At 42.8% G+C, this 24,073-nt stretch overlaps 1 protein-coding gene and 1 long non-coding RNA gene across 2 annotated transcripts in view; one reads left to right on the top strand and one right to left on the bottom strand.

Moving 5' to 3' along the window:
- Positions 1–3,384, top strand: part of LOC118397330 (alpha-2-macroglobulin-like) — a 40,029-nt gene extending 36,645 nt beyond the window's left edge. Inside the window, exons 34-36 of the mRNA XM_035791975.2 lie at positions 2,814–2,916; positions 3,022–3,075; positions 3,276–3,384. The gene's annotated coding sequence lies outside the window, so the exon portion shown is untranslated. The remainder of the gene's footprint in view (positions 1–2,813; positions 2,917–3,021; positions 3,076–3,275) is intronic.
- Positions 3,385–17,063: 13,679 nt separating this feature from the next.
- LOC127909001 (uncharacterized) lies at positions 17,064–20,668 on the bottom strand. Its single transcript, XR_008069416.1, has 3 exons — positions 20,438–20,668; positions 17,411–20,324; positions 17,064–17,134 (listed from the first exon to the last, which is right to left on the bottom strand). It is a non-coding gene; the product is annotated as an uncharacterized LOC127909001 (long non-coding RNA).
- Between the last annotated feature and the right edge of the window lie 3,405 nt (positions 20,669–24,073).

Below are 24,073 nucleotides of genomic sequence, written 5' to 3'. Positions count from 1 at the left end.
GCCTTATTAAAAAAGGGGGGGGGGAACAATCTACACACAATACCCCATAATGTCAAAGCAAATAAATAAATAAATATCACATTTACAGAAGTTTTCAGACCCTTTATTCAGTACTTTGTTGAAGCACCTTTGGCAGGGATTACAGAATCAAGTCTTCTTGAGTTTGACTCCACAAGCTTGACATACATGTATTTGGGGAGTTTATCACATTTTGCTCTGCTGATCCGCTCAAGCTCTGTCAGGTTGGATGGGGAGTGCTGCTGCACCTCTATTTTCAGGTCTCTCCGGAAATGTTAGATCAGGTTCAAGTCCATGCTCTGGTAGGGCCCCTCAAAGACATTCAGAGACTTGTCCCGAAGCCACTCCTGCATTGTCTTGGCTGTGTGCTCCGGGTCATTGTTCTGTTGGAAGGTGATCCTTCGCCCCAGTGGTCTGAGGAAGGTCTGAGGAAGGTTTCCATCAAAAATCTCTCTGTACTTTGCTTCGTTCATTTTTGCCTCGATCCAGACTAGTCTTTCAGTCCCTGTCACTAATAAACATCCCCACAGCATGATTCTGCCACCACCATGCTTCACCTTTGGGACGGTGCCAGGTTTGTGACGCTTGACATTCAGGCCAAACAGTTCAATCTTGGTTTCATCAGACCAGAGAATCTTGTTTCTCATGGTCTGAGAGGAGTGGCTTCTGCCTGGCCACTCTACCATCAAGGCCTGATTGGTGAAGTGCTGCAGAGGTGGTTGTCCTTCTGGAAGGTTCTCCCATCCCCACAGAGGAACTCCGGAGCTCTGTCAGAGTGACCATTGGGTTCTTGATCACCTCCCTGACCAAGGCCCTTCTTCCCGGATTGCTCAGTTTGGCTGGGAGGCCAGCTCTAGGAAGAGTCTTGGTGGTTCCAAACTTCTTACATTTAAGAATGATGGAGGCCACTGTGTTCTTGGAGACTTTCAATGCTGCAGAAATATTTTGGTACCCTTCCCCAGATCTGTGCCTCAACACAATCCTGTCTCCAAGCTCTGCAGACAATTCCTTCATCCTCTTGGCTTGGTTTTTGTTCTGACAATCATTGTGCTGACCTTATCTAGACAGGTGTGTACCTTTCCAAATCATGTCCTGTTAATTTAATTTACCACAGGTGGACTCCAATCAAGTTGTAGAAACATCTCAAGGATGATCAATCAAGTTGTAGAAACATCTCAAGGATGATCAATCGAAACAGGATGCACCTGAGCACCTTAAACCTGACCCCAAAAAACCATCTGGGTCAGATGGTTTAGACCCTTTCTTCTTTAAAGTTGCTGCCTCTATCGTCGCTAAGCCTATCTACACCATTTCTAACATCTCTCCTTTCTGGGAAGGTTCCCATTGCTTTTAAGGCAGCCACATTTCATCCTTTATTTAAAGGGAGAGATCAAGCTGATCCTAACTGTTATAGTCCTATTACTATTTTGCCCTTTTCTAACAAAAGTTTTGGAAAAACTTGTCAATAATCAACGGACTGGCTTTCTTGATGTCTATAGCATTCTATCGGGTATGCAATCTGGTTTCCGCTGGCTAAGGAGTATTGGTGTCTCTGAGGGGTTTTTGGCCTGGTTTGCTAACTATCTCTCTCAAAGAGTGCAGTGTATAAAGTCTGTGTCTCAGCCACTGCCTGTTACCAAGGGAGTACCCCAAGGCTCAATCCTAAGCTCCACGCTCTTCTCAATTTACATCAACAACATAGCTCAGGCAGCAGGAAGCACTCTCATCCATTTCTATGCAGATGATACAGTCTTATACTCAGTTGTCCCCTCCCTGGATTTTGTGCTAAATGCTCTAAATGCTCTTAGTGTCCAACAAGCTTTCTCTGCCCATAACCTTGTTCTGAACACCTCCAAAACAAAGGTCATGTGGTTTGGTAGGAATAATGCCCCTCTTCTATAAGGTGTTATTACTACCTCTGAGGGTTTAGAGATTGAGGTAGTCACCTCATACAAGTACTTGGGGTATGGCTAGATGGTGCACTGTCCTTCTCTCAGCACATATCAATGCTGCAGGCTAAAGTTAAATCTAGACTTGGTTTCCTCTATTGTAATCGCTCCTCTTTCACCCCAGCTGCCAAACTAACCCTAATTCAGATGACCATCCTACCCATGCTAGATTATGGAGACATAATTTATAGATCGGAAGGTAAGGGTGCTCTTGAGAGGTTCCCAAAGTACACACATCCCTGTCTCATTTCTCTTTTCAGTCCACTGCAACTAACAACTGGTAAGGGCTGCAACAAACACTCAAACTGGACAGTTTTATCTCAGTTTCTTCATTCTAAAGACTCAGTCATGGACACTCTAACTGATAGTTGTGGCTGCTTTGTGTGATGTATTGTTGTCTCTACCTTCTTGACCTTTGTGCTGTTGACTGTGCCCAATAATGTTTGTATCATGTTTTGTGCTGCTACCATGTTGTGTTGCTACCATGCTGTGTTGTCATGTGTTGCTGCCTTGCTATGTTGTTGTCTTATGTCTCTATTTATGTAGTGTTGTGTTGTCTCTCTTGTTGTGATGTGTGTTTGGTCCTGTATTTATATTTATTTACTTATTTATTTTTAATCCCAGGCCCCCGTCCCGCAGGAGGCCTTTTGCCTTTTCGCAGGCTGTCATTGTAAATACGAATTTGTTCTTAACTGACTTGCCTAGTTAAATAAAGGTTCAATTAAATAAAAAAATAAAATAAGTTGGGTGTCAAGTAGAATGTTACCGAAACTGAAACTTTTGGTTATATCATTTAAATAATTGTGACCCATATGTTTATTACATTTTTGTTTTATCTCCCAACAGTTATCACATTTTCCACTCCACCACACCCTGGACATCATACAGGAGCTCCCAGTACAGAATCTAAAGCCAGCGGTGGTCCAGATCTACGACTACTACCAGCCAAGTAGGTTTATATCTAACCCTCCCCAAAACATGTTTTTCCCTCTTCTTACATTTGGTTAACTTGTGTTCATTTACTGAGACTTACATGTTTTATTATTTTATTCAGGTGACCAGGCAGAGACAGAATATGTCTTCCCTTGCAAGTAGGGGTTACAAACTGGTGAGCTGCTTTAAATATGGAATTATTGATGTTGAATTATTAGATTTACTATACATGTATACTCTATACTTTTACTCTAAATTATTTTGTTTAACTGTGTTGATATTCCTTAATTCCTTTTACCTAAATGCTGGTCAGTTTGTTTAAGCATTCATTCCTTACATGTACACTACTGTATGCATGCATTTACTCCTTTGCAGATGTAAGAAGAAAATGACATTCACACAGAGGTCACACCTGCAACCATTGAGACAGCTTTCTCTAAAGTAAAATATGTAACTGGAATTAAAGTTTTCAATTATAACCCTATTCTTGAGCATTTTTCCCAGAATGTTTTATCACATTGTGGCAAGCAATGAGTTCCAAGGTGTAGGCTCAGGAGACAAGGTGAATGTTGAAAGGCTTTATATAAGACAGTGGGTCTCCTCCCGGGTTACTAGTCCCCGTGGGGGTACCTGGCCCATCCACAGGGGGTACTTGGGAAGACTAATGGGCAGCTCAATATGTGAACGAGGTACAGTAAGCAAAAATGGTCTAGAACAACTGTAGTAGTAAGTAGTAACAGAAGATCTACACGCAAGAAAGATTTATGAGCATGGTTTATGACCTAAATGTCAAAGGTCACAGACACGTACATCTATGTGTGTAAAGTAGGCCAGGTGGTTTAGACACTGCAGGGATTTTGTTCACTTAAGAATGTGGGAGTCGGGCGCTAGAGAGCGTGCTATGGAGTAGACGTGCTTTGCTAGAGCTCCGCTTAACCTCTCACGACCTATAACTTCAAACAAATATGACAAAGGGAAAAGGCACAAAAAGGGGGCGCTAAACAAGATCATTTGAATGAGATAGACAACGAACCAATGTCAACGTCGCCGACCCACGAGGAGTTAGCTGAAGAGGCTAGCTTCCAAGAGTTCCCCACAGAGCCTACTCAAAGTGACATACTGGCTGCTATAAACTCACTAAGCAAGAAGGTGGACACAAGGTTGGCTGATATCTCAAAGAGTATTGGGACTTTGGCCGAAACTGTGAAGGCAACTAAGGGAAGGGTGCATGAGGTTGAGCAGACGACAGTCGATCACGAGGCCAGGCTACAGAAACAGTGCGCAACGTTCAAAAATGATGACAAAACCCTGAAAGCCCGACTGGAAATGCTCGAGTCGCGTTCAAGACGCCAGAACATCCGAATATGTGGGATCCAGGTAGACACTGAGAAAGGGAAACCCACTGAATTTGTCTCGGAGCTGATACCGGCCCTGCTGGGGAGTGAACACTTCAAAACAGCCATCCTGATCGACCGTGCACACAGATCTCAGGCAACGAAGCCGGCCAAGGGCGGACCACCAATGCCATTCATTGTACGGCTGCACTATCCCCAGACCAGGGATCTCATTCTCAAGCTGGCAAGTCAAAAGTTCCCCCTTATTAACTTCAACGGAGCCAGGGTGTCTTTCTATCCAGATCTTACCTTGGAGGTGAGGAACCAACGGAAAGAGTATGATGAGGTACGCAACAAATGCAGGGCGGCCAACATCCGATATGGATTCCTCTTCCCAGCCCGGTTTAAGGTGACAGTCGAAGGATCAACACGTACGTAAAAAAGGCTGATCTGTTCTTGACAAGCTCCCTGGCTGAGGATACAGAATGGCTCCCTGGCTGAGGATACAGAACGGCTCCCTGGCTGAGGATACAGAACGGCTCCCTGGCTGAGGATACAGAACGGCTCCCTGGCTGAGGATACAGAACGGCTCCCTGGCTGAGGATACAGAACGGCTCCCTGGCTGAGGATACAGAACGGCTCCCTGGCTGAGGATACAGAACGGCTCCCTGGCTGAGGATACAGAATGGCTCCCTGGCTGAGGACACAGAACGGCTCCCTGGCTGAGGACACAGAACGGCTCCCTGGCTGAGGACACAGAACGGCTCCCTGGCTGAGGACACAGAACGGCTCCCTGGCTGAGGATACAGAACGGCTCCCTGGCTGAGGATACAGAACGGCTCCCTGGCTGAGGATACAGAACGGCTCCCTGGCTGAGGATACAGAACGGCTGTGTCAGCCGGCTAAATGGCCAAATACAGGCCAGGAATGTGTTTGAATTTCCGGCCTATGTCTTTTCGGTTAGAAGATCAGAAATTGGGACTTATATGATAGATGAGATGTTGTGGCTAATATAGAATTGTTTAGCACATCATGTTTTAGTGACACTCACCCCCTAACGTGAGAGTTAAGTGTTATTTAATATTAGTTTATATGCGGAGCATCTATAGACGACGAGTTAGTTCAAGCTGTATGTCTAGACACCCTAAGGTTTGTGTGTTAGCCAAGGAGTGCTTCGTTTGGGGATTCACCCAGTAAAGGGACGGGAGGGGGGATGGGGTCTGTGTTTTATGTTCACGTTTATTATTAGTACAGGTGGCATGACAAGCTCCCGCACGGCGGGACGTTTTTCTTCTGGGTTTTGTATGACAGCAACAATTTGCTCTAAAATAAGAAATGCCACATAGTGACAGAGCACAGAGTAGACCAGGTGGAATAAAGATAGTCAGCTGGAACTGTAATGGCTTAGGGCATGTGGTGAAACGAGCTAAGGTTTTTTCTCATCTTAAATCACTGGGTGCTGAAATAGTGTTTCTTCAAGAAACTCATATTAAACGCTCCCCTCAGGCCAAGCTACGAGTCGGCTGGATCAGTCAGATATACCAGTCTAAATGTGATGCAAATGTGAGAGGGGTAGCAATCCTGATAAGGAAAAACATTCATTTTGTTTACTCATCCTCGATTTCAGCTCCTAATGGTCGGTATATTATTGTGGCTGGTACACTGAATTCAAAACCAGTAACCTTGGTCAATTTATATGGACCCAACTTCGATGAGACATTATTTTTTCAAAGAGTATTTAAGGACATACCAAATATCTCGGATACAAGTGTTATTGTTGGAGGGGACTTTAACTGTACATTAGATCCTATTTTAGATAAACAGCTATCAAGGTCACTTCAACAATCAAATGCCAGTGTCTGTCTAAATACATTGATGACAAACCTCAACATTGTCGATATTTGGAGACTGACGCACCCAACAGACAGGGATTATTCTTTCTCTTCATCAGTTCATAAATCATATTCCAGAATTGACAATTTTTTGTTGGACTCCAAACTAATTTCCGCAGCTGAGTCGGTTACCTATCACCCTATTCTAATTATGGACCACTCTCCTCTGTCCATGGTGCTAAAACTCGACAGGTTGGCGACCGTGGCGCTTAGACGCATACCTGTTGAAAGATTAGGCTTTTTGTCAGTATTTGAAGGAGCAGATTGCCTTTTTCCTCGGAACTAACGACACGGGGGATGTTGACGACTCCACCCTTTGGGAATCTCTAAGGGTAAAATAGTAATAGATCCGCAGGATATTAATAAATGCTTTGCACACTTTTAGTCAGAGCTATACCAATTAAAATGCGATGCTACTGATCCACAAACTATGGAACGTTTTCTCTCTGAATGTGAACTTCCTAAACTAGACAGGGGGGCAGCTGCTGCACTCGATGCAGGGATAACTTTAGAGGTAATGAACACAGCGATAGAACAATTTCCAAACAGCAAGGCCCCTGGGCCCGATGGATATGTAATAAAATTCTATAAGAAGAACTTGTGTTGCGAATGTTTAAACAATCCAAAGAAAATGCCAAACTCCCGCAAACACTGTATGAGGCTACAATTAGCACTGATCTTGAAAATAGATACAGAGTCCATGGAGATGTCATCTTATCGCCCCGTGTTGTTACTCCCCATAAAAAAAACAAGGTGTTGACATAGATATTGGCAACCGATTGAAAACATATATTTCCGACATCATACACCCTGACCAGACAGGTTTTATCCCGGGCCGACATATATACTTCAATTTGAGACGCCTTTTCAATGTAATGTATCACGATCATAAGGTTGAGGCAGTGGAAATAGCTCTTGATGCAGAGAAGGCGTTTGATCAGATTGAGTGGAAGTATATGATGTCGGTTCTGGAGCACTTCGGGTTTGCAAAGGAATGTATTAATTGGATAAGAATTATTAATGCACACCCAATGGCGTCCGTGGTAACCCATCAAGAAATGTCACAGTCATTCCGCTTGTTCAAGGGGTGCCGACAGGGGTGCCCTATTTCGCCTGCTCTCTTCGCTATAGCCATGGAACCCCTTGCTACTCGCATTCGGGCATGTGCCGATATAGCTTCTGTTAAAATAGAGGACACACAGCACAAAATTTCCCTATATGCAGACGATGTTCTTTTGTTTTTGTCCAGGCCTAAAACTTCTATTCCACCCTTACTTAACTTGATAAACACATTTGGCTCCTTCTCTGGCTACAAGATAAACTGGCAAAAAAGTGAGTTGATGCCAATATCACGGCCTGTGGATATGCAATTTCTGCAATCTACCCCGTTTAGAACAGTGATGGACAAGTTCACAAGTCTTGGCATTGTAGTGACAAGAGCCTTTTAATTGTATTTTTTTTACCCCGTTTTCTCCCCAATTTCGTGGTATCCAATTGTTTTTAGTAGCTACTATCTTGTCTCATCGCTACAACTCCCGTACGGGCTCGGGAGAGACGAAGGTTGAAAGTCATGCGTTCTCCGATACACAACCCAACCAAGCCGCACTGCTTCTTAACACAGCGCGCATCCAACCCGGAAGCCACCCGCACCAATGTGTCGGAGGAAACACCATGCACCTGGCAACCTTGGTTAGCGCGCATTGCACCTGGCCAGCCACAGGAGTCACTGGTGCGCTAGTCACTGAAAGCGAATTGGGACATGAAAATATATCAGCTTAAACAATATATAGATTTTTGGAAAACTCTGCCTATCTCCTTGGTTGGTCGTATAAACGCTATTAAAATAGGTGTCCTACCCAGGTTTCTTTACCTCTTCCAATGTCTACCCAATTTCATACCACAAAGCTATTTAAAGAAACTGGATTCAATAGTAACTCCATTTTTATGGGATAACAAGGCAGACAGAATTTCAAAGAAGCATTTATGCAAGTACAAGATAGAGGGGGGCTTTGGCCTTCCTCACTTTAAACTGTATTATTAGGCTGCTAATCTGGACATTGTGTCTTTCTGGAGGGAAAGGTTACCTGCGACGAGACAGAAGGATTTGCCTTCATGGCTTTTGATTGAGCAGGCCTCCTGTCTATGTTCCTCACTCCCTGCACTTGTTAATAGCCCATCATATGTGAAAAAATCCACTTATGACTCTAACCCAGTCATTTGTCATACGCTTAGGATCTGGAAACAGGTTAGGTATTTTCTTAACATACCCACTGTTTACATAGACAGCCCAATTTGCCTGAATCATGCTTTCTACCCTGCATTGGTGTTTTCACAGTGTAGGGAGAAGGGGCTCACAACAATTGGTAATCTATACATAGATGGTCAGTTAGCTTCATTTCAACAATTACAGGGAAAGTTCAACATGCCAACAACACATTCTTTCAGATACCTCCAAATCGGGAATTTCGTAAGGACACATATCCCACAGTATGGCATGAAGCCAAATAGTCCTACATTAGATAGCTTGATCCTTGTCAAACCCCATTCAAAAGAGTCGGTCCCTAGACTGTATGATGTGCTACAGGCCCACATAGAGGTATCCACAGACACCATTAAAAGGGCTTGGGAACAAGAACTTGGTTCAGAAATCTCAGATGAAGACTGGGTAGAAGCTCTCGGGAATATAAACCACAGTTCAGTGAATGCCAGACACAGCCTTGTACAGTTTAAGGTGATACACAGGTTACATTACTCAAAAGTAAAACTTCATAAAATATTCCCGGACACCTCACAACTGTGTGAGAGGTGCAAGCAGGATGAGGGGACATTGACCCACTTATTCTGGACATGTCCTAAGTTACATGCTTACTGGGCTCTCATTTTTGATTACTTATCTAGAGCCTTTGATAGAGTTCTAGCCCAAGACCCATTGATCGCTCTATTTGGTACACTTGATGGGAATAACCAGGAAGGGAAAGCTGTCTCTCTTTGTACTCTATTAGCCAAAAGGCTCATATTGCAATTTTGGGAATTGGAGACTGTACCTACCTTTGAAATGTGGTTACGGGATTTAGGGAATGTAAGACATATGGAAAAGATTTGATACAATACCTCCAATAGAAGTCCAATGTTTTATAAAATATGGCAGCCGATACTGGATAAATGGTCTAGTCCCGCTTCATAACTGGGTTGAAGATCTGCTGCTACTCTGTGCTGTACTCCACTCAATATTTATTTTTGGCTGAACTACACTTCTTGTAATGACTATAGGCTGTCTTCTTATACATGTACCACCTAATAGGATTTAGTTTTATTTTGTGTATGTGTGAGTTAAGTTTTGTTTTGTCCTCTAAATTGGCCATCCCATTCAACAGTACAATCAATGGCATTGTTGGTATTGCTGTCTTTTTTTATTAGAAAATAATAAATATCTATATATTTTTTAAGAATGTGGGAGTATTCTGATGTTGATGTACAGTATGTACATACATATACGTTGTGTATATATATATGGACACATGAACGCTGGAGATATAGGAGCAGGTGCATGTGTTTGGTGATTTTGGTGAAAAGTATATTTGTTCACTCAAGAATGTGATTGTTGATGTATATACCAAACATTTGTATGTGAGTGAAAGTGTCTATTTGTCTAGCACACACTCTGTTTAAATATGTGTATATAGGTTTGTGTAAGACGTTGTGTGTGTGTGTGGGTTTAAATATGGAAGCATGTATGTGTGTCTAAGATGTATTTATGGTAATATTGAATATATCAGTGTGTGAGGTTTACTAACAGTAACTGGGTCTGGGTGGGATAGCTCAGGGCTACAGTATGTGAGAAAAGAGTGAGTAAAGTCAACAGACTTGTGGCTTGTAGGGATAGCTCATGGCTTCCTTCTAGCCAGGTTTGAGAGGGGGAGTCAATATTCAAGACCGTGTCCATGACCGAGATTCAAGTAACTGGGGAAGTTAACTTAACTGGAAAAGTTACCGGTGTGAAGTTTGTCCCTAGAGAGTTGGAGAAACTTTTAAAGGTCTGGCTTTAATTAGTCTCTGTTCCAGGTCCATAAACAATATGTGGGGTTTTTCCTGACTTCAGCCCCACTATCCAAACAAAGTTACTACTAGCTTTGATTTTGTAGGCATGGTCGGACACATTTTGTTCACTGAGGAATGTGGGCATATCCTTGTGATGATGAATGTACATACAAGTGTATGTACCCGACAGGGGGATAGTCCAACATTCAATGAGTAAGATTAGTCCAAAACACTCAAACCACCTGGGAAAATGACTCTCGGCTTGACATTATATTTTAAAAAATGTGTCTGTGCATCAGCACCGATATCTCTCCCAAGTGTTATATCTAAGTCTATCTCTTCACTAGCATATCAGTAAAACTCGAGTCCTGACATAAACAATGCAGATTCTTGTTTTAGACCCAATCAAATAAAATATCCTTGTCAGGAATGAATGTCTTATAAAGAGGATGTCATGTTGGCATGAATTATTCAGGAGACAGGCACAGGAATGCGTAATAGGAGTTTTTATTAAGCCCCATATTACGGTGTGCAGTGCAAAGGCCAACATAGTTACAATAATGGACAGCCCCATGATGAACCTAGGGCACATATATACAAACACACCTTCCCCCCCCCCAGATCTGCCCCCAGATTCAGTACTCCTGGTACATGAGTGGAGATGCACACTGCTCCACATAATCAGTCTGTGTGCCCGTGTGTGTATGTAAGGGTTCGCTGTCCCCCTTGTCTGATTATGTAAGCCACAACAGTGGTATTGTCTGTTCTGAATAAAACATGACTTCCCTCCAGAAATGGGAGAAATGACTACAATGTTAGGGACACTGCAAAGAGTTCCAGGCAGTTTATCTGAGTGGAACGGAGATGGGGTCCCCACACCCCATTGACTGTTTTGTCCTTGTGGGTCGCACCCCAACCGGAGAGAGACGCTTCCGTCATGAATACTTTTCTGGATAAAACAGTGCCCAGCTGGGCACCCTGTGACAGAAAGGTCAGGTGTCTCCAGGAGTGCAGTGCTACCGTGCAATCTATGGAGTGCAATCTGTACACGGTGATGTTTGTGACGTAATTTCTAGGCAATTCTGGAATGTTCTTATACGTTCCACTGAAAGGCGAGGTTAAACCTAGGACAGAGAGTGTCTTTGTAGGAATTACAACGCTCTTTACTGTGTTTATTCTGAAACCTAGAAATGGCAGGTGTTCCAAGAGTAGCTGACTGTGTTCTAAGACATCTTGTCTTGATTGAGCGCACAGTAGCCAGTCGTCTATGTATGTTATCAGCCGAATGGCCCTCTCTCTGAGTGGGGCTACGGCTGCCTTGGTACACTTTGTAAAAACCTGAGGTGACAGTCAGAGGACCATACATTTTTTAGATTAAGCCTTGAAAAGCGAATCTGATAAATTTCCTGTGAGGTTATATTGAGATGTGAAAGTAAGCATCCTTCAGGTCGACGGATACGAACCAATCGCCTGGGCGCACAGAACCTAGCAGAGCGGTGTGTGTGAACATTCTGAAGCACTTAGATCTGAGATCAGGCATATGCCGCCCCCCTTTTTTGGAATTAGGAAATATCTAGATTAAATCCACAGTGGCCTTGCTCAGGAGGAACAATTTTTATTGCCCTTTTCTCTATTAGCGATGTGATTTCCTCCCGCAGGACATGGCCTATAACCACAGAAGGAACTGTAGCTCTCTCTGGTGGCAGTATAAAGAGGCACACTGTTTGTTTTGATTTTGTGAGAAACAACATGTCTGACTGCGCTCTTGGCCTGTAGCCTGGTTGAGCTAGTGTTAACATTTTTTATGTGAACTGACATTGTGGAGTGTTTGTGAAACAAGAGGGGGCCTTGAAGGAGCATCCACTTGAACATTGTCTTATCTCCTCTTTGGGCGTTACTATTTGACCACCGATTTGGGCCGCTGGACAGAACACTGAGGTGCCTGGGAACTTGCACCCTGGAACAAGCTCAGGATTGGTGGAGGAAATAGAACTGTGCTTGGAGGGGGCCGTTCTCGCCTCTCTAGCGATGGGGACACCTTTAGGCCATCTGCTTCTTCTTCACTACCCCCTGGATGGGATTAGAGGCCATCTGGCTCATTGGTGCCATGGGTGGGAAGGTAGGCTTCTTAGACCAGGGGCCCTTAGGGTCCAAGGCTCTCTGCTGCCCTGGGCTCGCAGTCTGAGGGCTGGGCGTCTGGGGATCTTAAAGGTTGAGAGGGTCGACCTGCTGCAGCCTGGGCGAAGGTGCGGTGAGGCACAGGGGAGGCACTGGGTTGTGTCTTCCTAAGCAGCCAGAGCTGGAGGGCTTCACCCTCCCTCTTTTATCCTCTCACAGTTTCTGCATCATCTCGACAGTGGGAACGAAAAGGCCTTTATGGTCTACTGGAGCATCCAGGATCTTCAGCTTCTCACTATCAGACACCATGGATAGATTGAGCCAGCGCACCCTCTCCTGGAATGTCATGAGCCTCCTCACCCTTCCTGACACCTGAATGGCGGCATTAAGCAGATGCAGGTTGAGGTTTGTGGCAATGTAGATCTTATCCCATAAACCCAGCACCGGTGTGACTGCTTTCTCCTCCTGTAGATCAGCTTGGTATGCTGAGAGAATTGAGGTGGTGCTGAGAGCCCATACGACTGTGGCGACAGCCTGTAGACCTTCTCTTTCATGGAAGACTGGAAGCGTTTGTACTTGGTTGGTAAGGTGGGGCTAGTCGAAGTCATGGAGTAGTTCTGGCTGGGGTGTAGATGGAAAGCCACAAAGTGTTCGATGGGTGGCATTTGGACAAGCACAATCCCTTCCATGTCAACACAGTCCAACAACGACCCAACTTGAACAGGGTTCTTGGAGAAAAGTGTACTCCAGGTATGGGTAACCTCATGCAGCCATTCTGGGAAGACTGGTAGTAATTGCCTGGCCGCCCATTTGGATTTGAGTAGCCTCTTACCCTCATATCGGGACACGGTAGTCTCTGGTACTGCATTGGGCCAGAGAATCACCAGTCTTCATTTCCGTCAGATGATTCTGAAAGGAGGCTGCGGCTGGCTGCGACAGAGCCTGGTGAACCCAGTGTCTCTGTTGGCACAGCTGGCACTGCGATGCAGTGCCTTAGACCACTGCACCACCTGGGAGGCTAATTATTGGTATTTTATGAAAAGCAAAACATTTAGCATAATTAAATAAAATACCTTCATCATTGATCAGTTGACTCACCAATAGAAGATTTTCAACCCAAGACCAGATTCTTTAGAGAATGAGTTAATCACATTAGGCACAATTGGTGGTGTTATCTGCTAACTGACTAATAATAATGTTCCTGTCTGCAGTAGAAATACCCTTTAAAACATTTGTCTTAATATGATTTAAGAAGCTGTGTGGCTAATAGGAAAAAATAAGGTGATATTGGACACCCTTGTCTGACACCCCACATTAATTCAAACCTTGGAGAGGTACATGCTTTCAATTTGATAGAGCTATTACTATTTGTATACAGAGTTTAATAGTTTAAAAAAATACATCTCCAAAGCCACATTTTGAAAGGGCATGAAAACAAAGCCATGTTTTACTGTAACAAAGGCTTTATAAAAATCCAAATGGAGCATAAAACTAATCAGAGTCCAAATCTGAGTAATCTATGATATGTAATACCAGTCTGACATTATTCAAGATGTGTCTATTTCTCATCAACCCTGACTTGGACTAATCTATAATGGCATCCAAAAAAGTGATTCATCGTTTAGCAAGGACAGGTGCTATTAGCTCATAATCGTTATTTAGGAATTTGAGTAACTAAACCTTCTGTTAAAGTGGAAGGGAGTGCTTCATTGGCTACAATTGTAAAGTACACTTCCAATAGAAAGGGAGCCAATTCTTTGTAAAATACACTTTGTAGAATTCTGCAGTAAAACAATCAAACCCAGGGGATTTGTTAATTTTAAGGTGATTGATAGCCACTACAATTTCCTCTAAAAAGATGGGATTATCACATAATTTGTGCTTGGAAGAATCAATGGAGATAACATTTCCAAGAGAATCAAAGAACTGAGATGTAGACTCTTCACAGTACCTAGACGTACACAATTCCTGTAAAAATTAGCACTGTAGTTGGAAATTGTCCTATTCACCTTTACATGTTTAACAGTGTTACTTTTAGAGTGACATTACTCCAGTCTGAAAAAAATAAGCATAGTTCTGCACTCCTTCTTCAAGACATTTTTTTCCGTGACCTGATGAAAGCACCCTTTGCCTTTAAATTGTACATTTCATCCAGTTTATTTTGCTACTTAATTAACTCAGATGTATCCGTGTCTGAAAGACTATTAAAAGGTCTCTGGAAGAGCCAGGTAAATCTTGATATAACAGTTCCCTCTTTTATCCTTCTGGTCTTTACAACATCACTACTATAGATTCTTAAGTATTTATCAATTTCAAATTTTAGAAGTTCCCAGTTTGTCCTATAGAGACGTTCACTCTGGTCTTTATTGCACAAATACAGTATATAATGAAACCTATAATATTACATTTCATGTTTTAAGATGGAGCTATTAAGTTTCCAGTATGAAGCTTTGCGTTGAATGTCATTACAAGGAAATATTTGAACTTGTAAGCGAATAGCTCTATGGGCTGTTAGAGGCGTGTCAAGAATATGAACAGATACATAATTTCTTAAGCCCTTTGAAACCAGCCAATAGTCAATAAGTGAACATCTGGTACATGTTTTGTTACACCAGGTATAGAATCTCTCAATAGGAAACCACTCTCTCCATATATCCACTAGATCAAACCTCTGCATAAATAACTTTAGACTGGCATTCAGAGAAGTACACTGTCACGGAGGCCACCCATGAAGAGCAATATTAAAATCTCCACCTATTACTGTAAGAGTAAGATTTAGGTAACCAATATAACATTTGATTTCCTACATCCTCCAGAAGGAAATCATTTTCTTGTTTTGAGTTGTACCAATACATATTTACAGTAACCAAAATTGTTTGACTAATTTCAATTACTAGACAAAGATAATGACCACTTGAGTCATGATCTGAATGAAAAAAAAACATTTTTTATGTAGCGACATCTGCTGATCGTTCTGAACCATTTAAAAGCCAAATATCATTACCCTATTGCAACCTCCAAAAGTTAGCATCGTTTACTGTAGAATAAGATTTTTTTGAAATTATATAATAATCTGTTTTCAGTTGCTTAACAACAAGAAACAAGGCTTCACGTTTCATTGGCTCTTAACCTAATAGCATTAAGATCAACTATTGACAAAGTCAAGGTGAACAAGAACACAGAGAAGAAAAGAAAACTCAGGAATTGTTGTCAAGTGCTCACAGGTGGTAACTGAGTACAGAGCAGAACAAAACAAGAGCAGCACCATATAGACCTTAATGAGTGAAAAAAATATATACAAATAATTAGCTGTCAATCAGCTATATAAGCAATGTATTTTATGTCCCTCCTCTCTCTGTCAGCCTTGGAGAAATCCTCAGCAAACCTCAGTTGGTTTGCAAGTAGTTGGACTTCTTCTCTTCCTTCCACACTGCAACTCTGGAGATCCGCTTCGTAAACTGCATGATGATGCTTCTGGGCTTGGAGTTGTTTGGATGCTTGGAGCCAAGATGGTGAACGGTGTCAATCACCTCAAGGAGTTTGGTCTTCTCTTCTGGGAGAATAGCTTGACAGATCCGTATGGTCTACTGACATATATCTTGTATCTCCACCTTGGGTACCGCCTGCAGTTTCAGGTTCCAACGCCTCAAGTAGCTCTCTATTTCGGTGATCCATCTCCCACACGCATCCCAACTTCTTTCTGGATGCGCTTTTCAAGGTGGGTAACCTTTCTTTCATATCTTTTAATACGTTTTAATACGGAGCTCAGTGAAGAGTGTGCGCTCACAGCGCCATCTTGGCGAGACCGCGCGGTGCCTAGCGAGTCTTCGCCACACAACAACACACTCACTCGTCGTCCCAAATTGTAAGCAAGCTAGTTACTATTGGAGCTTTCAAGACAACTGGTAACAGCGTACCTTGCTCACTGCCTGTAATTATTATCTTAACATGATGCACACTCTGGCAGTGAGCTACCCTGAAGGAGCAGAGTCTAACGCCAAGACAACATATTGCATGTATTGTAATCTTTCAAATAACTGGTTAAACAAACACGTGGTGTTTCCTGTCTGAACTTGCCTCAACCACATCTTTCCATGCCTTATCTACACCATTAGCTCAATAAATGATTGTCATGAGTGCATTAGCATACATTCAAAATAGAAATTATAGCCAGGACTCATTATAGGTATGATTAGGACAGGACACATCCCCTTGTAAGATGTTTGTTGATGGGATTTAGTGAGTGGATTTCTTGGATCCCATTCTCTGATGAGAAATAAAAGAGAACCACGCCTTGATTATTACTACAGGGGGCCCATGATGATTACAGATGGAGGAAGAAAAAAGCTGAGAACCAAAAGCTTTGAGTAAAATTGAGAGAACATTTGCACATCTTCGTACAGTTGGCAACACTGATTAACAGTACATTGCAGCTCTCTGGAACAAATACAATAATTTGTTCCAAAATGTAGGCTATAGTTTTTTATCCTTTGATATGGTCTAGTATAGTGGTTCTCTTTAAATTTAATGTACCCCCCATTCACATATTGATCTGTGTATGAGTCTTCCCATTTCCCCCTTGTGGATAGGCCAGATACTGCCATGGGTACTTAGCCCAGGAAGAGACCCACTGTCTTACATAAAGCCTTTCAATATACTCCTGAGCCTATATCGTGGAACTCATTTCTTGCCACAGTGTGACATCACAACGTACACGCAAAACAATTTGGATACATTTTTTCAAGAATAAGTGTTTTAATGAAAAACTTTGATTCCAGAAAGTTACATCATTTACTTTAGAGCTTGAAAGATGTCTCAAGGGTTGCAGGTGAATGTCATTTTCTTCTTACATCTGCAGAGGGGAAAATGCAATGAATAGGTAGATATAGTACATGTAAGAAATTAATGATTTAACAAACTGACCAGTATTTGGGTAAAAGGATTGGAGGAATATTGACTCAGTTAACTGAATAATGTATAGCACATACTGTATAGTATATGAGTCAGACACACCACATTACCAAAAGTATGTGGACAACTGCTCATTGAACATCTCATTCTAAAATCATGGGCATTAATATGGAGTTGGTCCCCCCTTTGCTGCTATAACAACCTCCACGCTACTCACTTCAGCACTCGGCGGTCCTGTTCTGTGACCTTGTGTGGCCTAAAACTTTGCAGCTGAGCTGTTGTTGCTCCTAGACGTTTCCACTTCAGAACAGCAGCACCTACAGTTGACCGGGACAGCTCTCGCAGAGCAGAAATTGTATGAAATTACTATGACGTTGAAAGTCACTGAGGTCTTCAGTAAGGCCATTCTACTGCCAATGTTTCTCTACGGAGATTGCATGGCTGTGTGTTCGATTTTATACACCTGTCAGTAATGGGTGTGGCTGAAATGGCTGAATCCACAAATAGTTTTGTGCAGTGCATTGTGAAGTAGTTTGTAATATTCTGTTTCATTTGTTCCCAGGGGGGAAGGCGAAGGCACCTAGGGAGTGCTTAGGCAAAAGGCCCGCGGGCATACATAGACCCGTAGTATATACTCTGTCTATGCACACTAGGTAAGACCTGGGCGGACCACCCCCTGTATTTTGGTTAGCGCATCAGGTGGTGCTAAGTTAGATAAGTAGTGGGTAGGCAGGTAAGATAGGAGGGGGGCTTTGACATTTACTTTATTTGCTTTGGTTCCGTCCAGCCCCTTTTCCCTGTATCACTGTGTGAAGGAATACATTCCTAGTAAACGGTCAATTCTCTGCCTTTTGTCATCCATACTCGCACCTACAGTCCCATACCTCTTTCACACCAAGGAGAGTTGAGTTGTAGCAGGGTGTTACGTTCCCTCTTCCTAGAGGCGTATGTAACAGTTTTCTAAGGACTCGAAGCGAGGCGACAATCTCTGTCAGCAGCATCTTGCTAACTTTAGGTGGGTTCAAATCCGGGCTCTGGCTGGGCCAATCACGGACCTTCAGATACGGGTCCCGAAGCCACTCCTGCATTGTCTTGGCTGTGTGCTTAGGGTTGTTGTCCAGTTGGGTGAACCTTCGCCCCAGGCTGAGGTGCTGAACAGGTTTTCATCAAGGATCTCTCTGTGCTTTGCTCTGTTCATCTTTCCCTCAATCCTGACTAGTCTCCCAGTCCCTGCTGCTGAAAAACATACCCACAGCATGATGTTGCAACCACCATGCTTCCAGACGTGATGCTTGGCATTCAGGCCAAAGAGTTCAATCTTGGTTTCATCAGACAAGAGAATCTTGTTTCTCATGGTCTGAGTCATTTAAGTGACTTTTGGCATACTCCAAGCGGGCTGTCATGTGCCTATTACTGAGGAGTGGCTTCCGTCTGGCAACTATACCATAAAGGCCTGATTGGTGGAGTGCTGCAGAGATGGGACAACCTTCCAGAAGGACAACCATCTCCACAGAGGAACTCTGGTGCTCTGTCAGAGTGACCATTGGTTCTTGATCACCTCCCTGACCCAAGGCCCTTCTCCCCCGATTGCTCTATTTCGCCAGGCAGCGAGCTCTAGGAATAGTCTTGGTGGTTCCAAACTTCTTCCATTTAAGAATGATGAAGACCACTGTGTTCTTGGGGACCTTCAATGCTGCAGAAATGTATTTGTACCCTTCCCCAGATCTGTGCCTCGACTCAATCCTGTCTCAGAGCTGTACGGACAATACTTTCGACCTCACGGCTTGGTTTTTGCTCTAAAATGCACTGTCAACTATGGGACCTTATATAGACTGTGGGCCTTTCCAAATCATGTCCAAGCAATTTAATTTACCACAGGTGGACTCCAATCAAGTTGTAGAAACATCTCACGAAGGATCAATTGAAATAGGATGCACCTGAGCTCAATTTCGAGTCTCATAGCAAAGTGTCTGAATACTTATATGGCATCTGTTTTTTATTTGTAATACATTTGCAAACCTTTGTCATTATGGGGTATTGTTTAAAAAAAAAATGTTTTTTTAAAATTCACCTTTTATTTAACCAGGTAGGCTAGTTGAACAAGTTCTCATTTACAACTGCGACCTGGCCAAGAAAAAGCAAATCAGTGCGACACAAACAACAACAGTTACACATGGAATAAACAGTCAGTAACAAAATATAAAAATACTATATACAGTGTGTACAAATGAGGTAAGATAAGGGAGGTAAGGCAATAAATAGGCCATAGTGGTGAAATAATTACAATTTCAGCAATTAAACACTGGAGGGATAGATGTGCAGAACATGAATGTGCAAGTAGAGATACTGGGGTGCAAAGGAGCAAATAAAACAAAATAAATAAATAACAGTATGGGGGTGAGGTAGTTGGATGGCCTATTTACACGTGCAGTGATCTGTGAGCTGCTCTGACAGCTGGTGCTTAAAGTTAGTGTGGGAGATATGAGGCTTCAGTGATTTTTGCAATTCATTCCAGTCATTGGCAGCAGAGAACTGGAAGGAAAGGCGGCCAAAGGAGAAGTTGGCTTTGGGAGTGACCAGTGAAATATACCTGCTGGAGCGCGTGCTACAGGTGGGTGCTGCTATGGTGACCAGTGAGCTGAGATAAGGCGGGGCTTTACCGAGCAAAGACTTATAGATGACCTGGAGCCAGTGGGTTTGGCAACGAATATGAAGCGAGGGCCAGCCAACGAGAGCATACAGGTCGCAGTGGTGGGTAGTGTATGAGGTTTTGGTGACAAAACTAATGGCACTATGATAGACTACATCCAGCTTGCGGTTCGAACAACAGGCCCTCCGATTTGACACTCTGAACTCTATCTGAGAAGTAGTTGGTGAATCAGGCGAGGCAGTCATTTGAGAAACAAAGACATTGTCTATTGTCTGTAGATTGATGTTAAAAATGTTAATTTAATACATTTTAGAATTAGGCTGTAACGTAACAAAATGTGGAAAAAGTGAAGGGGTCTGAATACTTTCCTAATGCACTGTATAGCGTATCTAAAATGAGCATTAATTCAAGATTTTAAATAGATTACCAGTTTGTAACCCCTACTTGCAAGGGAAGACATATTCTGTCTCTGCCTGGTCACCTGAATAAAATCACAAGACAGGTAAGTCCCAGTAAATGAACACAAGTTAACCAAATGTTACTAATAAGAAGAGCGAAAAATACTTTGGGGAGGGGGTTTAGGTTTAAACTGACTTGGCTGGTAGTAGTTGTAGATCTTGATCACCGCAGGCTTTAGATGATTTACTCGGACCTCCTGCATGGTGTCCAGTGTGTGGTTGAAAGGAAATAATGATGGTTCGGAGGAAAAAACATTGGTCACAATTATTTAAACGTTATTCAAAAGTTTCCAATCAACTCTGCTGACTGAAGGACATTCCACACAAAACAATTTCAGAGTAGATATACAGTACAAGTCTAAAGTTTGTACACACCTACTCATTCAAGGGTTTTTCTTTATGTTTACTATTTTCCACATTGTAGAATAATAGTGAGGACATCAAAACAATTAATAACACATATGAAATCATGTAGTAACCAAAAAAGTGTTAAACAAATATTATATTTGAGATTATTCAAAGTAGCCACCCTTTGCCTTGATGACAGCTTTACACACACTTGGCATTCTCTCTACCAGCTGCATGGAATGTATTTTAAATAACAGGTGTGCCATGTTAAAAGTTAACTTGTGGAATTTATTTCCTTCTTAATGCGTTTGAGCCAATCAGTTGTGTTGTGTCAAAGGTGGTATACTGAAGATAGCCCTATTTAGTAAAAGACCAAGGCCATATTAATTTTAACGAACTCTATCTACATGTATAGTTGAAGTCTTAAGTTTACATACACCTTAGCCAAATACATTTAAACTCAGTTTTTCACAATTCCTGACATTTAATACTAGTAAAAATTCCCTGTTTTAGGTCAGTTAGGATCACCACTTTATTTTAAGAAAGTGAAATGTCAGAATAACAGTAGAGAGAATGATTTATTTCAGCTTTTATTTCTTTCATCACATTCCCAGTGGGTCAGAAGTTTACATACACTCAATTAGTATTTGGTAACATTGCCTTTTAAATTGTTTAACTTGGGTCAAACTTTCGGGAAGCCTTCCACAAGCTTCCCACAATAAGTGAATTTTGGCCCATTCCTCCCGACAGCTGGTGTAACTGAGTCAGGTTTGTAGGCCTCCTCGCACATGCTTTTTCAGTTCTGCCCACACATTTTCTATGGGATTGAGGTCAGGGCTTTGTGATGGCCACTCCAATATCTTGACATTGTTGTCCTTAAGCCATTTTGCCACAACTTTGGAAGTATGCTTGAGGTCATTGTTTATTTGGAAGACCCATTTGCGACTAAGCTTTAACTTCCTGACTGATGTCTTGAGATGTTGCTTCAATATATCCACAATTTTCCATCCTCATGATGCCATCTATTTTGTGAAGTACACCAGTCCCACCTGCAGCAAAGCAGCCCCACAACATGATGCTGCCACCCCCTGTGCTTCACGTTTGGGATGGTGTTCTTCGGCTTGCAAGCCTCCCCATTTTTCCTCCAAACATAACAATGGTCATTATGGCCAAACAGTTCTATTTTTGTTTCATCAGACCAGAGGACATTTCTCCAAAAAGTACGATCTTTGTCCCCATGTGCAGTTGCAAACTGCTGGCTTTTTTATGGCGGTTTTGGAGCAGTGGCTTCTTCCTTGCTGAGCGGCCTTTCAGGTTATGTTGATAAAGGACTCTTTTTACTGTGGATATAGATACTTTTGTACCTGTTTCCTCCAGTATCTTCACAAGGTCCTTTGCTGTTGTTCTGGGATTGATTTGCACTTTCGCACCAAAGTACGTTCATCTCTGCGTGGTCCCATGGTGTTTATACTTGCATACTATCGTTTGCACAGATGAACATAGTACCTTCAGGTGTTTAGAAATTGTTCCAAGGATGAACCAGACTTGTGGAGGTCTACACATTTTTTCCTGCGGTTTTGACTGATTTCTTTTGATTTTCCCATGATGTCGGGCAAAGAAGCACTGAATTTGAAAGTAGGCCTTGAAATGCATTTATGTCAATTAGCCTATCAGAAGCTTCTAAAGCCATGACATCATTTTCTGGAATTTTACAAGCTGTTTCATGGCACAGTCAACTTAGTGTATGTAAACTTCTGACCTCCTGGAATTGTGATACAGTGAATTTTAAGTGAAATAATCTGTCTGTAAACAATTGTTGGAAAAATTACTTGTGTCATGCACAAAGTAGATGTCGTAACCGATTTTCCAAAACTATAGTTTGTTAACAAGAAATTTGTGGAGTGGTTGAAAAACTAGTTTTAATGACTCAAACCTAAGTGTATGTAAACTTCCGACTTCAACTGTATGTTTCAACACCCATGTGAAGACCACCTCTAGTGAGAGCCCGGTTTTGCTGACTGAGTTCACCTTGACCACGCAGTCAGACAGGGAAAGGACTTGCTGGATGATGTTCGAGGGCCTGGGCGTCCCTGCATTGTACCTGGCCTCTCAGTCGCTCCTGGCCCTGCTGATTTCAGGCAGGGTCAAATCAAATGTATTTAAATAGCCCTTCGTACATCAGCTGATTTCTCAAAGTGCTGTACAGAAAATCCAGCCTAAAACCCCAAACAGCAAGCAATGCAGGTGTAGAAGCACGGTGGCTAGGAAAAACTCCCTAGAAAGGCCAAAACCTAGGAAGAAACCTAGAGAGGAACCAGGCTATGAGGGGTGGCCAGTCCTCTTCAGGCTGTGCCGGGTGAAGATTATAACAGAACATGGCCAAGATGTTCAAATGTTCATAAATGACCAGCATGGTCAAATAATAATAATCACAGTAGTTGTTGAGGGTGCAGCAAGTCAGCACCTCAGGAGTAAATGTCAGTTGGCTTTTCATAGCCGATCATTAAGAGTATCTCTACCGCTCCTGCTGTCTCCAAACAGTTGAAAACAGCAGGTCTGGGACAGGTATCACGTCCGGTGAAGGGGTCAGGGTTCCATAGCCGCAGGCAGAACAGTTGAAACTGGAGCCGCAGCACGGCCAGGTGGACTGGGGACAGCAAGGTGTCATCATGCCAGATAGTCCTGAAGCATGGTCCTAGGTCTCAGGTCCTCCGAGAGAGAGAAAGAAAGAAAGTGAGAATTAGAGAGAGCATACTTAAATTCACACAGGACACCGTGTAAGACAGAAGTACTCCAGATATAACAAACTGACCCTAGCCCCCCAAACTACTGCAGCCTAACTACTGGAGGCTGAGACAGGAGGGGTCAGGAGACACTGTGGCCCCATCCGATGATACCCCCGGGCATGAAAGAGACTCAGCCCCTGTAATAGGGTTAGAGGCAGAGAATCCCAGTGGAAAGAGGGGAACCGGCCAGGCAGAGACAGCAAGGGCGGTTCGTTGCTCCAGAGCCTTTCCTGTTACCTTCACACTCCTGTGCCAGACTGCACTCAATCATATGACCCACTGAAGAGATGAGTCTTCAGTAAAGACTTAAAGGTTGAGACCGAGTCTGCGTCTCACATGGGTAGGCAGACCATTCCATAAAAATTGAGCTCTATAGGAGAAAGCCCTGTCTCCAGCTGTTTGCTTAGAAATTCTAGGGACAATTAGGAGGCCTGCGTCTTGTGACAGTAGCGTACGTGTAGGTATGTACGGCAGGACCAAATCAGAGAGATAGGTAGGAGCAAGCCCATGTAATGCTTTGTAGGTTAGCAGTAAAACCTTGAAATCAGCCCTTGCTGTCACGTTCTGACCTTTATTTCCTTTGTTTTGTCATTATTTAGTATGGTCAGGGCGTGAGTTGGGGTGGGCAATCTATGTTT

This window comes from Oncorhynchus keta, chromosome 18 (genome assembly GCF_023373465.1).
Source record: "Oncorhynchus keta strain PuntledgeMale-10-30-2019 chromosome 18, Oket_V2, whole genome shotgun sequence".
Taxonomy (NCBI): Eukaryota; Metazoa; Chordata; class Actinopteri; order Salmoniformes; family Salmonidae; genus Oncorhynchus; species Oncorhynchus keta.
This window is presented reverse-complemented; position numbering and strand designations above follow the sequence as displayed.